Genomic DNA, 17185 nt, shown 5'->3' with positions numbered 1-17185 from the left:
TACTGAAAAAAAATAAGTTAAAAAATTTGTGCCAGTCTGGTACTTAAACCTGCTTTATGTGAAGTTACCACCCTCCTTCCTTTTCCCAGCTATTGTTCACATTAAACAATGCCCTTTATTAGTAATGAATAAGCAGAGTATATAAGAAGATTTTGAGAGGAGAGAAGATTCCAATAAACTTGCAAGTTTACTTAGCTTGCCATGTTGAGATAGCTCCAGTTCTTCTAGCCTATGGGTCTGATTCTTGAAGCAGAAAATCTCACATGAGGTGCTCATAGTTAAACTGTACAATCAGAACTAGCACTTATCGATTATAACATCGAAACTAAAATACTTCATAAAGTAATTCCTTCTCTATATTTTAGTTGGAAATATAACATACTGTGTATAAAATGAGTGTTTTTAGAAAAGCAACTGAGATAATACTGACCAGTCCAAAATTCATAAAATAATACTGATAACAACTGCTGTTGAGGAAAAGCAATGCTAGAGGACGATGTCCCGTTACAACCCTAACCATTCCACTATTGAGCATGCTTCCCATCCAACCCAAAACATAAAAGCACCACCATCCACTACCAAAAATTTCTCGTAGTCTCACACTGACTCCTGCAAGATGTGAGACAAAATTGCATCTGCACCCAGTGATCATTAATTGCAGTCAAGGCACACACATTTAAATATGTGGTGTCTGTTCATTTGGCTGTGTCCAAAAAACACACACACACACACACACACACACACACACACACACACACACACACAAATTTGTGTCTCTGCCAATATATGAAGTTATCACATCTATTACTCTCCCCTCCCCCCATTCCTTCAAATTCATTTCTCGTCGTTGTTGCTCTTGGGGCTGTGGTCTTCAGTCCAGAGACTGTTTTGATGCAGCTCTCCATGCTACAGTATCCAGTGCAAGCTGGAACCTACATCCTTCTGAATCTGTTTACTGTATTGATCTGTTGGTCTCCCTCTACCATTTTCACCCTCCATGCTTCCAATACTAAACTGGTGATACCTTCATGTCTCAGAACATGGCCTACCAAGCGATCCCTTCTTTTAATCAGATTGTGCCACAAATTCGTCTCCTCCCCAATTCCATTCAGCACCTCCTTATTGGTTACATGATCTAGCCAACTAATCTTCAGCATTCTTCTGTAGCACCACATTTCGAAAGCTTCTAATCTCTTCTTGTCTAAACGTATATGTTTTTGCTTCCATACATGGCCACACTCAATACAAATACTTTCAGAAAAGACTTCCTGACACTTATTTACATACCTGATACAATTCATTCACACTGCTTGTTTTCTTTGTGTTTGGTGTTAGTAAGTTGGTTATTGGCCAATTGAATATGACTCACACATTGACAAGCCATTATATGGAAGTTTCAGTTTTTTCCTATGTATTGTATTGTATGTTGACCGGGGACCTAGAAACGACAGAGAGGCTCCATCCCCGCCTCAGCCACTGTGGTCCACGACGACTACTGCAGTCCACTTCACCCCTCCACCTCCCCACACCGAACCTAGGGTTATTGTGTGGTTCAGCCCCCAGCGGACCCTCCCAGGGAACGTCTCACACCAGACAAGTGTAACACCTATGTTCGCGTGGTAGAGTAATGGTGGTGTATGCGTACATGGAAAACTTGTTTGCGCAGCAATCACTGACATAGTGTAACTGAGGCGGCATAAGGGGAACCAGCCCATATTCGATGAGGCAGCTGGAAAACCGCCTAAAAACCATCCACAGACTGGTCGGTTCACCGGACCTTGACACAAATCCGCCAGGCGGATTCATACTGGGGACCAGGCATTCCTTCCCGTGTTAGACCGCACGGCCAACCGGGCGGGTTTATTCCTATGTATCGCCATTTAAATTATTAATAGTGAAATGCATTTGTCTGCAGGTGGCCCCAGCCGCAACTATTGATGGGTCGTCTTCAGCACGTGACGTCCTCCGCGAGCTGTGGCGGCAATACGGACTGTTGTGCAGGCTGCTGATGTCACACTCGCAGCGCCTGCAGCTGGGGACTTCGGCGGCGGAGCTGCCGCTGGCGGAGAGCCAGCAGCTGGCAGTGCAGCTGCTGCTCCTGAATGCACAGCTGCAGCGCAACGTGGCCGCCGCTGGGGTGGAGCTGCTGCGCGGGCGCACACGGCTCGGCGAGTGCGCGCTGCGCGCCCGGGCCCTCGGCGAGGCGGTGCGCCGCCTGCGGTCTGGGCGCTCCCCGAGGCCTCGGCGGCCGCTGCGCCGCCGCAGGACAGCAGCTGCAGTTACAGCTGCGACGCCACCACTGACGCCGCCACCGTCGCCGCCGCCCTCACCACAGCGACAGGCACACAGTGGCTTCTCCATGGAGAGGCTGCTCTCGCTGTGCCTCTGCTGGAGCCGCCCCACCAGTGACTAGCTGTGCCACTGTCAGCCGTCCAGACACGGAATCACCAGGCGCTACATTTCCCTGATCGACAGTTGTGGCATAACAACGAAGAACCACATCACCTAGGTGTGCTCTAGTCAGCTATTCAGATTTATCACCTGTTACTGTTCAACAGCCTTGGCACAGCAAACCTGCAGCCATCCCATCAGTGACTACCTGGGGCCCAGTAGATACAGAAATACTGTTACAGGCAGCATCTGTTGCTTATTAGCAGCCACCAGTGGGATCATTACTACCTGTAGCAAAATTGTGTTATGTTGATCAGAAATGTAGCCAAGGACAAGTGCATATTCTTGCAGCAATTTAACTAAAACCTTTTTAGTTCCCTGTATAATATGATGGTCTTCAGATGCATAAGACTGTACTGGGCAAAAAAATTACATCTGATAACCTGAGAGCATTTCTCAGTAACTACATTATAAAACCGTCAAAAGGCAGACAGTGACTTGATGCTTCAGAGCTTGCACACTACCTCTAAAAATTACGCAAGTTGTTAGCATATATTATTATTACTATAGCAATAATAATCCTGTCATATTAAAGTAAGAATCGAAGTATACACATGAAATACATAATATCTTGTTGGACTATGTTCTTTTAATGATTTTATATAGCTAATGACACTGAACGAACATACACTGAAGAGCCAAAGAAACTGGTACACATACCTAATATCATATACGGGCCCCATGGGCACGCAAGAGTACCGCAACACGTCGTGGCATGTCTGAAGTAGTGATGCACTGTATTGTCACCATGAATTGTGCAGGACTGGCCCATTAGAGAGCCTCCACCAGCTTGAACAGTCCCCTGCTGACATGCAGTGTCGATGGATTCATACAGTTGTCTTCATAACCGTACACCTCCATACACTCGATATAATTTGAAACGAGACTTGTTCAACCAAGAAACATGTTTCCAGTCATCAATAGTCCAATGTCAGTGTTCAGGCGAGGCGTAAAGCTTTGTCGTGCAGTCATCAAGAGTACATAAGTGGGCCTTAGGCTCCAAAAGCGATATCGATGATGTTTCGCTGAATGGTTCACAAGCTGACACTTCTTGATGGCCAGCACTGAAATCTGCAGAAATTTGAGGAACGGTTGCTCCTGTCACGTCGAACGATTCTCTTCAATCGTTGTTGGCCCTGTTCTTGCATGATTTTTTTTTTCTGGCTGCAGTGATGTCGGAGATTAGATGTTTTACTGGGTTCCTGATATTCACAGTACACTCATGAAATGGTCGTATGGGAAAGTCCCCACTTCATCACTACCTCGGAGATGCTGTGTCCTGTCGCTCGTGCGCTGACCATAACACCACATTCAAACTCACTTAAATCTTGATAATGTGCCATTGTAGCAGCAGTAACCGTTCTAACAACTGTGCCACACATGTTGTCTTACATAGGGGTTGCCAATAGCAACATCGTATCCTGCCTATTGACATATCTCTGTATTTAAATATGCATGCCTATACCAGTTTCTTTGGTGCTTCAGTGTATAGATCAGTGGTTGCCAAACTTTTTTGCTCAAGAACCAATACTGACATTGTAGAGTGACACCTTGGACCACATTTTTTTCGATCTTGCTATTTATTGATGACCTACATAAATTAGTATGTTATGAGCCCACATAGAACAGCTATAGTGAGGGCGCAATAAGTTGCTCGCTGGCCCCAAAGTACTGATCGTTAAAAATATACACCATTCGGAACATTTCGTGACGGCTGCTCTCTGCTTCAGATTGCTGCCAGCCTCAGCGATCATGAGCTGTAATTGCCTGATGATATGTTACTGTGTAAGCTGATGATTAATTATAGTAACTGTTCTGACATTTCAATTCATTTTAGAATAGGGGACACCATCACAAATATTTACTGAATGTTGTGAACGTAACTTTTATATTGCATTGCATTGCATATATTGCCTTTGATTGCATTGGTCTTAATTTCATATTCGTTGCTAAAAATATGAACCACAATTGAAGATGACTGTCTGTGTAATACACATTCACGTCTCCACGTTACTTCCATTTTAAATTCTTACTATAGCAGCTGATCAGTATGAGGTGCACATGCCTATGAGTTGCCAGCAGTGGAAGACAAACAAGAAAACCTTCCCCTATCAAGCCCTCCCCCACCCTGCAAACACAAACCTATCAGCACCTGAACTCAGCTTTGTGCCTGACAACTTTTTACACTCCTACTATAATTCCTCCAATATAATTTTGTTTCGATGACAGATACAGCCAACAGTTGCAAATGGTAAGTGAAATACACTTGTAACGCCGGAAATGCATTTCCTCCTATTTCCATCTATTGTACTATAATTTTTTCCTTGTTTTGTTACCTCAAGATATGACATTTGTCTCTTTTATATATTGTAACGGTTTTACTGTTTGTATATATATATTTATGCATTTGTGTTGGTTTGTTTTGTAAACATTATTTGTATTTTTACGCTGGGTCATGCCTAGGGAAACCTATGCTATCGAACGAATACGTCGATAGGTCGTGTGGAGAACCAGAGTGTTTAGGATCTTTGGTAGTGTTAACTCTGCCACGTGGAGCGCGGGCTGGGCAGAGAGAGTCTGGCTGAGGTGGTGCAGTGAGCAGCAGGTGTGTTGTGTGACGCTCCCGCGAGTTGCCGCGCTTTCGGGGTTGGGCAGCATGTAATTGCGCTCGACTTGCGATGATAGTTTCTGACATGGTGTCGCGGACGGGAAGCATTAGCTGGCGCACATCAAGAGCCCGTTTCGCCTGGTGACCGTGTCTAGAAGAAGGCACGCCAACATCCAGCTTCTGCAACAGCGACGGCCGACAATGAGTGACTGTCGCCACCTCCTCGATCGACAGCTTCAAACCTTCAATCAACCAACAAGGAAGACTGGAAGCACGTAAAGTTTTAGAACTGTATGGCGGACCTCAGCTTTTCAAACTGTTAAAATTGTTGCATCACAAAATTACAGCAACTTAGCATGAACGTTTGTTGCTCATTGTCCCAATTGCATTACCAAGCAGGGTCCCTTCCTTTTCCGGAATGAACCCGACTGTCGTTGAAATTCAAACGCCAGCATCATTCGATTTCTCTGCTTTAATTGCAATGTTCAGTTAAAGTATTCATAGCTGGCTACAATATTCAGATTACACAAGCACAAATTAAGAGTGCGAGTTTTGTTACCGTATTTTAGCTTACCTGTGACTGCAGCTCAGCTTGGTACGTACTAAGTTTTACTATTGTTAATTGTTCAGAATCATTTAATTCAAGTTCAAAGTTAAATCTATTATTTCTAAATTGCGTAGATTCAAGTAGCTTTTGAAATGATTGTTGAGGTAGTCCAAGACTAACCGTGTTTTACTGAATTTCGATGTGCTTCAGAAAGAAAGCTCACTGTTAACTTCAGTCACTAAATTAACTTTCGATTTTCCGGTTTTATTAATTCTTTTGCTAAATTAAGTCAGAGTGTAGCGAAATTTATTACTTCTGACAAACTTTCAGTTTTCACAGTACACGTGTCAACCTTCAGTTGCCACGCTTCTAGTGCTAATTATATGTGTAATAACCTTTCTTTTTCAGTTACTATAGTAATTGTCCTTAAGACTGGCGACCGTAATTTCCCCCAAATCTCAAATATCTAATTACCGCTAGTTAATTGTTAACGTAACGGCCGCACATTTACTTTCTTTATTAACTTTACCCCTTTTCAAAATTAATTTCTACCAGTTTCATTTGCATTTTTCCTTTCATTTAGATGTAACCCTTTCCTCCCTCTTTACCGACAGATTAACTTCGGTGACGATTGCTTTTCCCAAATTTCCATTAGGTACACGCGGTTTAATTTTTCACTGTCATTAAGGTCGACAAGTGAGGGGGAGGTTACACACTGGAAGGAATTGGAACAAAGACAAGGATTTATGGTCAAACGAGTTTAGGGCAAAATCAAGAGCAGCGGAATATGGTATAAAGGGAGAACGATTCGTTATGAACAGAAAGGTAGGGCAGAGCGTGAGCTACTCTGAATAGCTCAGTCATAACGTAATTCTCATCAGAATCGACAGCAGACCAACACCGACAACAATAGTTCAGTTATACATGCCGACGTCGCAAGCACAGAATAAAGAGATAAAGTACCTGAGGATACTGAACAGGTAGTTAAATTCGAAAAGGGAGATGAGATTGGAATGCAGTTGTAGGGGGGAGAGAGCAGAAGACAAGGTTACAGGAGAATATCGGCTTGGTAATAGATCGAGAGAGGAGAAAGACTGAGTTTTGCAGTAATTTCAACTAGTAATAGCGAATACTCTAGTCAAGAATTACAATAGGTCGTATACTTGGAAACAACTGGGAGACACAGGAAGACTTCAGTTAGTCGTAGATTACATTATGGTCAGGCAGAAATTCCGAAATCAGCTATTGCATTGTTATGTGTACCCAGGAGCAGATATAGACTCAAATCACAGTGGAAGTGATGAAGAATGGCTGAAGTTTGAGACTGGTCAGGAAAAATCACTGCACAAAACAGTGGGATACGGAAATACTATGGAATGAAAAGACATGCTTGAAGTTCTCTGACTACAGATAGTGCGATAACCAACAGCTCAGTAGGCAATTCAGTTGAAGATGAAGGGACATCTCTAAAAAAAGGCAATCACAGAAGTTGGACTTCTACATCCCGGTCTTCACGCTTTTTGATCCGATCGCTTCGTTCTTGCTCGTCCGCTCTTACTGTTACTTCTTGGTTCTTGAACATATTGTATATCACCAGTATCTCCCTATAGCTTATTACGTTTTTTCTCAGAATTTCGAACGTTTTGTCCCATTTTACAATGACAAACGCTTTTTCTATGTCAACAAATCCTATGAACGTGTCTTGATTTTTCTTCAGTCTTGCTTCTATTATCAACCAGAACGTCAGAATTGCCTATCTCGTGCCTTTACGTTTCCAAAAGTCAAAATGATCGTCATCTAACATATCCTAAATTTTCTTTTCCATTCTTCTGTATATTCTTCTTGTCAGCAGCGTGGATGCATGAGCTATTTAGCCGGTTGTGCGAACTAGTTAGTTCCTGCAGTCTTCGGAATTATGTGGATGATTTTTTCCGAAAGTCAGACGGTATATTGCCAGATTCATACATTGTATAGACCAAAGTGAATAGTCTTTTTTTTTGTCACTTCCCCCAAATTATTTTAAAACTCACGATGTAATGTTATCTATCCCTTCTGCCTTATTTGATCTGCAGTCCTCCAAAGCTCTTTCAAATTCTGATTCTAATACTGGCCCACCTATCTGTTTTAAATCGACTCCTGTTTTTCTTGTATCATGTCAGACATACTTTCTCCCTCATAGTGGCCTTCAGTGTATTCGTTCCACCTATCAGCTCCCTCTTCTGGATTTTACCACCCTTGCTTTTAATTTCACCGAATGTTATTTTGACTTTCGTATATGCTGAGTCAGTCTTCCCGACAATCATTTCTTGCCATATCTTCACATTTTTTACGTAGCCGTTTCGTTTCAGCTTCCCTGCATTTCCTATTTCTTTCGTTCCTCAGCGACTTGTATTTCTCCATTGCTGAATTTCTCTTAACATTTTTCTACTTTCTTCTTTCAGCTGAAGTATTTATTCCGCTGCCTATGCTATCTTTGCAATTACCTTCCTTGTACCTATGCTTTTTTTTCCCCGAGCTTCTGTGATGGCACTTTTTAGAGATATCCATTCCTCTTCAACTGTACTGCCTACTGAGCTACTCCTTATTGCTGTATCTATGGCCTTAGAGAACTTCAACTGTATCTCGTCATTCATTAGTACTTCCGTATCCTACTTCATTGTATTATAACAGCAGTAATTAATTTAATGTTATTTGCACAAAAAAGTAGCTCATTTGTAGACGACCGTCTCTATGAGCACTGAGGGATCTGTGTTACATCCATGTCAAAATTTACGCAATAGTAGCTGATCGGTACGAGTCGCTCATGCTCCCTGAGTTGTCGGTAATGGAAGATGGGCGATACAACATTACCACTCCCACATCCCTTAACTTCGCAGTGGCCATGTCAGTTACCCCCACGCCCCTGAGGTAGGCCGCCATCTCCACTTAGCCGAATTCACCATCGTCAATTAAAACAAAGCGCATCTTAAAATATTGCTGTCTATTTTTGTTTGTTACAGAGAAGGAATCCTACACTCTTCAGAAGGTTAGATTAGATTAATACTAGTTCCATGGATCATGAATACGATATTTCATAATGATGTGGAACGAGTCAAATTTTCCAATACATGACATAATTAAGTTAATTTAACAACATAATTGAGTTAATATAACTTTTTTATTTTATTTTTTAATTTTTTATAATTTTTTGTTTGGTTTTTTCTTTTTTTCTTAATTTATATCTAAAAATTCCTCTATGGAGTAGTTGTCATTCAGAAATTCTTTTAATTTCTTCTTAAATACTTGTTGATTATCTGTCAGAGTTTTGATTCTATTTGGTAAGTGACCAAAGACTTTAGTGGCAGTATAATTCACCCCCTTTCTGTGCCAAAGTTAGATTTAATCTTGAGTAGTGAAGATCATCCTTTCTCCTGGTATTGTAGTTATGCACACTGCTATTACTTTCGAATTGGGTTTCGTTGTTAATAACAAATTTCATAAGAGAGTATATATACTGAGAAGTTACTGTGAATATCCCTAGATCCTTAAATAAATGTCTTCAGGATGATCTTGGGTGGACTCCAGCTATTATTCTGATTACACGCTTTTGTGCAATAAATACTTTATTCCTCAGTGATGAAGCAATGAGTGAAAATAGGCGTAGTAAGCTAATTTGCTAAGATGTTTATCATCAAAATTTGCAACGACCCTTATCGCATAAGTAGCTGAACTCAAACGTTTCAGCAGACCATCAATGTGTTTCTTCCAATTTAATCTCTCATCAATGGACACACCTAAAAATTTTGAATATTCTACCTTAGCTATATGCTTCTGATTAAGGTCTACATTTATTAATGGCATCATACCATTTACTGTACGGAACTGTATGTACTGTGTCTCATCAAAATTCAGTGAGAGTCCGTTTACAAAGAACCACTTAGTAATTTTCTGAAAGGCATTATTGACAATTTCATCAGTTAATTCTTGTCAGGTGTTATTACTATACTTGTATCATCAGCAAAGAGAACTAACTTTGCCTCTTCATGAATATAGAATGGCAAGTCATTAATATATATTAAGAATGACGAAGGACCCAAGACCAACCCTTGGGGAACCCCATTCTTGATAGTTCCCCAGTTTGAGGAATGTGCTGATCTTTGCATATTATGAGAACTGCTTATTTCAACTTTCTGCACTTTTCCAGTTAGGTACGAATTAAACCATTTGTGCACTGTCCCACTCATGCCACAATACATGAGCTTGTCTAGCAGAATTTCATGATTTACACAATCAAAAGCCTTTGAGAGATCACAAAAAATCCCAATGGATGGTGTTCGGTTATTCAGATCATTCAAAATTTGATTGATGAAAGCATATATGGCATTTTCTGTTGAAAAACCTTTCTGGAAACCAAACTGACATTCTGTTAGTACTTCATTTTTACAGATATGTGAAGCTACTCTTAAATACATTACTTTCTCAAAAATTTTGGATAAGGCTGTTAGAAGGGAGATTGGAAGGTAACTGTTGACATCAGATCTATCCCCCTTTTTATGCAAAGGTATAACAATAGCATATTTCAGTCCATCAGGGAAACTGTCCTGTTCCAGAGAGCTATTACACAGGTGGCTGAGAATCTTACTTATCTGTTGAGAACAAGCTTTTAGTATTTTTCTGGAAATGCCATCAATTCCATGTGAGTTTTTGCTTTTAAGCAAGTTTATTATTTTCCTAATTTCAGAGGGAGAAGTGGGTGAGATTTCAATTGTATCAAATTGCATAGGTATGGCCTCTTCCATTAACTGCCTAGCATCCTCTAATGAACACCTGGATCCTACTATATCCACAACATTTACAAAATGATTATTAAAAATGTTTTCAACTTCTGACTTTCTGTTCGTAAAGTTTTCATTCAATTTGATGGTAATACTGTCTTCCTGTGCTCTTGGTTGACCTGTTTCTCTTTTAATAATATTCGAAATTGTTTTAATTTTATTATCACAGTTGTTGATTTCAGACATGATATACTTCTGGATTTTTTAATAACTTTTCGTAATATAGCACAGTAGTTTTTATAATGTTTGATGGTTTCTGGGTCACTACACTTTCTTGCTGTCAGATACAATTCCCTTTTCCGGTTACAAGATATTTTTAAACCCTTAGTAAGCCATGGTTTGTTACATGGTCTCTTACGAGTATATTTAACTATTTTCTTGGGGAAGCAGTTTTCAAATGCATTTACAAAAGTGTCATGAAATAAATTATATTTTAAATTGGCATCAGGTTCACGGTACACCTCAACCCCGGTCTAACTGCTGTAGGCTTTCCCTGAAATTTGCAATTGTTAAATCGTTGACTGAATGTACTACTTTGGAGGACTCTTTAGTACTGCTGAATGGAGCTATGTCATATATTGTAACTAGCTGTGCACCATGATCAGAAAGGCCATTCTCAATAGGCTGAGCATTTATCTGGTTAAACTTATCTTGGTCTATAAAGAAGTTATCTATCAGTGAGCTACTATCCTTTACCACCCATGTAGGAAAATCAATAACGGGTGTCAAATTGAAAGAACCGAATAATACTTAAAGGTCATTTTTCCTATTACCCTCTTTCAGAGAATCTACATTGAAGTCCACACAAATAATAATTTGCTTCCCTCTGTCTGACAGATAGCACAACAAGGAGTCCAAATTTTTCAGAAATAGATGAAAATTTCCCGATGGGGACCTATACACAGTTACAATTATAAATGTGCCTTTATTTAATTTAAGCTCACAGGCACATGCTTCTATGTGTTTCTCTACACAAAACTTTTTTGTTTCTATACTTTTTGCACAATGATAACTTTTGAGATATAGCTTTTAACTTTGGCTGACATTTTATTGGATAATGCATACTGTTACATGTCACCAGCATTTTAAAACAGAGTACTGGGCTTCGTCAAGTGATGAAGCACTGAAGGGGGCTGGCCGGAGTGGTCGAGCGGGTCTAGGCGCTTCAGTCTGGGACCGAGCGACCGCTACGGTCGCACGTTCGAATCCTGCCTCGGGCATGGATGTGTGTGATGTCCTTAGGTTAGTTAGGTTTAAGTAGTTCTAAGTTATAGGGGACTGATGACCACAGCATTTAAGTCCTATAGTGCTCAGAGCCATTTGAACCATTTGAACCACTGAGGGGGTTTACTTAGGAAGTTCGCAAGGAAGGACTATGTGTAGATAATCTGTTGGTAGGAACCCTTCGACAGGTACAAGGTGTTTGGCTTAGGTGAAGACTAAACATAATAACCTGCTTACCTAGTATAAAGATGTGTTCATCGTCAAACTGTTCCTGTACCATGATCGACCATACTTTGGCAGTGCTCAGCAACGAGTAAAAGTGGATCAGAAGCATTACTATGACTGCCGACTGGGAGCACATTGAACTGGTGCGAGTTGGGAGTGGCAGGAGGTGGAGATTCAATAGCCAGGCCTGCACCTCAGCATGACTGGAGACGGAATGTTGATGGTCCAGGATCGTGAGAGTGTAAGGGGTGGGTGGATATGGCGAAATGCTAGTTGTCATTGCTAGGGGGATTGGGCCGTTTTTCCAGACAGGTAGAGTTAGAGTCCAGTATCTTAATTGCCACGAACGAGTTTATAGACTTTTAAAACAGTTACGCAGAAGACCGAACTGTTGCCTTGGAGAACACAGTCATCAGTTACCAGAAATAGAGATTGTCAAGAGAAAAACCACAGTAATTTACACAGGATTATTAATCTTTCATTATGTTCTGCAGTCTATTAATAGTAAAGTTAGTCGTATGTGGCTCTATAGAACAGGTTAAGGGTTGAAACTTCCTGGCAGATTAAAACTGTGTGCCTGATCGAGACTCGAACTCGGGACCTTTGCCTTTCGCGGGCAAGTGCTCTACCAACTGAGCTACCGAAGCACGACTCACGCCCGGTACTCACAGCTTTACTTCTGCCAGTACCTCGTCTCCTACCTTCCAAAGCTATGAGTACCGGGCGTGAGTCGTGCTTCGGTAGCTCAGTTGGTAGAGCACTTGACTGCGAAAGGTAAAGGTCCCGAGTTCGAGTCTCGGTCGGGCACACAGTTTTAATCTGCCAGGAAGTTTCATATCAGCGCACACTCCGCTGCAGAGTGAAAATCTCATTCAGGTTAAGGGTTGCCCCTGTTGGTAGCCCAGAGTCAAAGCAGAAAATAGTTCACTATCGCCGAGCGTGCCACTTATCAACAGTTTCTTCAGGAGACTATAAAAATACAAATTTGGGGGTGTTATTCAGGCCCTACCTGTTACCATTTGTGTGATTCGCACTAACTTTATGCTTACATTTGAATTTGCTTGTGCAGCGGTACTCTAGAGAGTGTAGTCAAGTTCTTACTAGAATATAATATTCAAACATAATTGTCACTTGCGAGAATACAGAAACTAACTGCATTTTGTGTAACTTTATTCATGTGAAATCATGTTTTTGGTTTTTGCTTACCTTCAGCCAACGCAAAAAAGTTAAATCTTTGCCTGTGTGAGGCTCTTATCTACTGTATTTTGAGCTCTGAAGCACCTTTAGTTTTGTAATTTGTATACACGTTTTGGATCTTCGAGTACAGAAAAGTTATCCACCACGCGGCGGATATTGCATCACATCAGTACACCTGTTCAGAGTTATTTTTGATATTTCCAAAAGGTGCCAATTCAGCAGTAGCAGCTAAGGAATACTTAGACTGTAGACGAAGAGCGCAGCTACCCACCAATATAGTTTCAAAGAAACAATATTTCATGTCATGATCCGTTTAGGACCAAGTCGCCCATATTCAGATGACTTAACTTTATTTGTTGCACCCAATATCGTCAGTTTGCAACGGTACTGCTTATTATTGTTCTACAGATAATGTCCACTGACCTTTCGGTGAACTTTACTTCCGCAGTCCGGACCGGACCGGACCAGACCAGACCTGAGCTGTTGGAAACTGAGGAATGGTCGTCGGCTAGAGAAAGATGTAGCGGAAAACTAGCAGCACGACACCTCTCTACAGGTTGCATCAAATGCTTTCTGGTATCAGGTTAACTGAGCTATTGAACGATGTAATTTTTGGACTATAAATATAGGTATATTGCTACTTCTTTTATGTAGAACACCATTCTGGTCTAAAGGCACAGTTTCGACACTCTCACGAAAACTTGTGCTAGCTAACCGAACCATTTGCCAGAAGGATTACAAAACATTGTTAGTGACAAGAATGCTCGCTCTAATGCTATCCATATCCGTTCTTTTTCGGGCGTTCAGTTTTCTGTCACAATTTGTATAAAATGCCACTCAAAATCCAGTCAGTCTCGTTGGCTGGAGCAGACCTGTCTTCAGTGATGATCCCCGATGACCAGCCCAAGATATGTCTGGAGACGCCCGGACAGAGGTGGGATACCAACGTAATAGGGCCCGACAACCAGGAGTGATGATCTAGGCATTTATTTCGTACCAGGACCCCTTTGGTTAACATCCACGGCACCCTTAATATAGACGGTACGTCGACAATTTTCTACGCCCTGTTTTGTTGCTCTTAATGGCAAGTCATACTGAGCTTAAATTTGAATAACATAATTCCCGCCTGCATGAGGTGAAAATTTGTAGAGCCTATCTTCGTGCTTGCCAACCCTACCTTGGCTAGCAAGGTCGCCGGATCTCTCCCCAATTGAGAACGATTGGCGCATTATGACGAGAGCCGTCCAAGTGCCCAGTTGGAAGAATTGGGCACTGTATCCCTCAGGACGACATCCAACAGCTCTATCAATCAGTGCCAAGCCGAATATCTGCTTCCATAAGGGATGAGAGCGTTATTGACTTGCTCAATATGTGAAACTCTTTCTCTTGAATAAATCGTGCAGTTTTTCTGCAATTATAATCATTTGTTTTTCTGTACATGTATAACATCTACAGATTTCTACCCCATTCGGATAATTGTTTCTTGGTAAATCCTTTTTTTTCCGTTAGGGTGTAATCTCCTGGATGGATAATCTTCACTGATAAACAGAAGTATTGCATGTGATTCATATGTTCAAAATTGATACTGCTACCAAGAATATTGTGAAATACTCAGGTGGTACAGTCGGTTACGCAATGTGTGTACGTTGTTTACATTAAAAACATTTCGTGCTTCCTCTCGAACAGTTACACACAATACCTGAACAAAACATGTTTCACTGGAACGCATGTTTCACTGCGACACATATCACTGTAGGCAACCCATTTTCCACGGCTTCGACTGCTTACACGTTGGCATATTTATTGAGGGCGTCACAGGAGTAATGGTCAGTATTCAGGAAAACGAGAGGAATGCTCCTCTGAAGCAAAAAATCTTCATCTGGACATATTCCCTGTTCCGAATGCTTTAGGAGTAAGAATACATTTAACGTCTATTCGTGTTTGAGCTGATGCCGCCCACGTAGTGTATTTCACATCCAACCTCTTCAACGTTTCATTCTAGCCCGAACTACTTTGTTCCATTTAACCTCTTTGCCCTGATGTCATTCTGTAATAACGCTAACACACTAAACGCTTAGCTGTCCATGGTGTGCAGTAGTGCGAGGAATTGAGTGTATGGAAGACAAACAGTGATTAACTGTGCTCCTAAACCTACTGTTCAAAGTGACACACACCTGAAGTACTGAAGAATATGTATATATGGTTTAGGTTTACGACTTCCGTGGTGGTAGTGCCCCTGCTGCTATTGAAGAATGCCGTCCGTGCTGTAATGAGTATGAAAACGCATACTGGAGAATCTCTTAAAATTATTTCAAGTGATGCTTCGTAAAACGCACGTTATAATGTTTACTAGCTGTTATACAGCCGAACAAAACTTGACAGTGTATTATATAATACGGAAAATAGATAATTACGTACATTAAATGAGTTCTATCTCGGATGGAACATTCTAAATTGAGATTGGGTATATGTCCATATGAAGGTTTTTTTTTTTTTTTTTTTTTTTTGAATGATCGTTAGTCATAGTGACCATTACTCCTGGTTATCTACCTACTTATGTATCTATCTATCTATCTATCTATCTATCTATCTATCTGAATTAGTCATGGATTTGAAGATACAGCACAGGTAAAATATCTAAACATGTCAGTTTCACCCATAAACAAAATAATTCAATGCCTAAATTATCCAATACGAGAGAGTACTGCTTGCGGAAGGAAAAAAATCATTTAATGGTAAAATATGTAATGCTTAAAATTAATATGATATGGGTGTTCATAAGACAAATAACTGGAAATGGCAGACAAGTATAGTAACACACGCATCAAAGATGGAAGTAGATCAACTAAAGATTCAGACACTATCAAATGTTATAAATGTCAACTACTTTTGGTATTGCAGAAGAGCTGCAATAAAATTTTCCTTAAGGCAGGAGTATCACACATAGTGAATCACACATGCTTAGCAGAGCTTTTTTCTCACAATAGAGCATTAAGTTACTAAGACAAAGCTGACAGGCCAAATGACTTTCTATAAGTATAGGTAGACAGCATACTACCTCCATTAACAAAGATAAGTCGTAGTTCAAGAACTTGTGCAGAGTGTCTAATTGACAGCCAGGTTGTGCTCCTACCAAAATATTGTGTAAACTATTGAAAATTGCAGGCTCATTTGTCTGCTGTAATTAATTTAGTACCTGACTTAATCACTCACGAGACTGAGTTACCTCAAATATCAGTAGGCTTAACTTAACTAAGCACTTTTTTTAAAGTATCAGTACAACGAAACAATTGTGTATTCTTACTGCAATACACAAATTTATCAACCAGTTTATTTATTGTTCAGCCACGAAAAAAAAACATTGTGGCAATAATAGTTCTTTGCATGATCATGGACAATGAAAGAGATTGCCGTGTCAGATAATGTGTGTTCGCAACGTAACGCATTTTACAGAAAAAAAAAGAAACCCAACATCTTTAGAACACACTATCGTGTCACCATAGATATCGACGTGTCAATTTGCAGACAGGCAGAAAGTAAGACATTGGGACATAGAAGAGTCGGTGCCGCATGACTGTGCCTTCAAAGTCGCCAGCAAAAATGTTGTATATGGTGCGTTCTGCAGCACATGTTGGAGACGCAACGAATAGTATATAATTTTTGAAGGTATCATGCTAACAAGTTAAAAGAATGTATGAGTAAAAACATCTACACTAAGAAAAACATGAGATTCTGGAGCGTGGAGGATCATGCCCTATCTCACAATTGTTGTTTACGTTTTAAGTGATTTTTCCAAATAATTTCAGGTAAACGCCGCGAGGGATCTTGCCACAAGGCCACGACCGACCACCTGTCCTATCCACGTTGAACACATTTGTATACATGTGGATGTATAAGTGACATGTGTAAGCTTTCAATAAAAATTTATCTATAAATGAAAATATCGAACATCCTTTTTCAAAAACTTTCTCGTCGTGTAACGTGTACTTTAAATATCCTGTTCAGCTGCTGAAAGAAACTGACTGCTGATTGGCCCTGTGTTGCTAATGTGAACAGCGCTGTGAAAAAGCTTTAAACTTAGTGAAATACTATATTTGAAACAATGAAAACTAATCTAAT

The sequence above is a fragment of the Schistocerca serialis genome, chromosome 2 (assembly GCF_023864345.2).
Source record: "Schistocerca serialis cubense isolate TAMUIC-IGC-003099 chromosome 2, iqSchSeri2.2, whole genome shotgun sequence".
NCBI lineage: Eukaryota > Metazoa > Arthropoda > Insecta > Orthoptera > Acrididae > Schistocerca > Schistocerca serialis.
Note: the sequence above shows the minus strand (reverse complement) of the source record.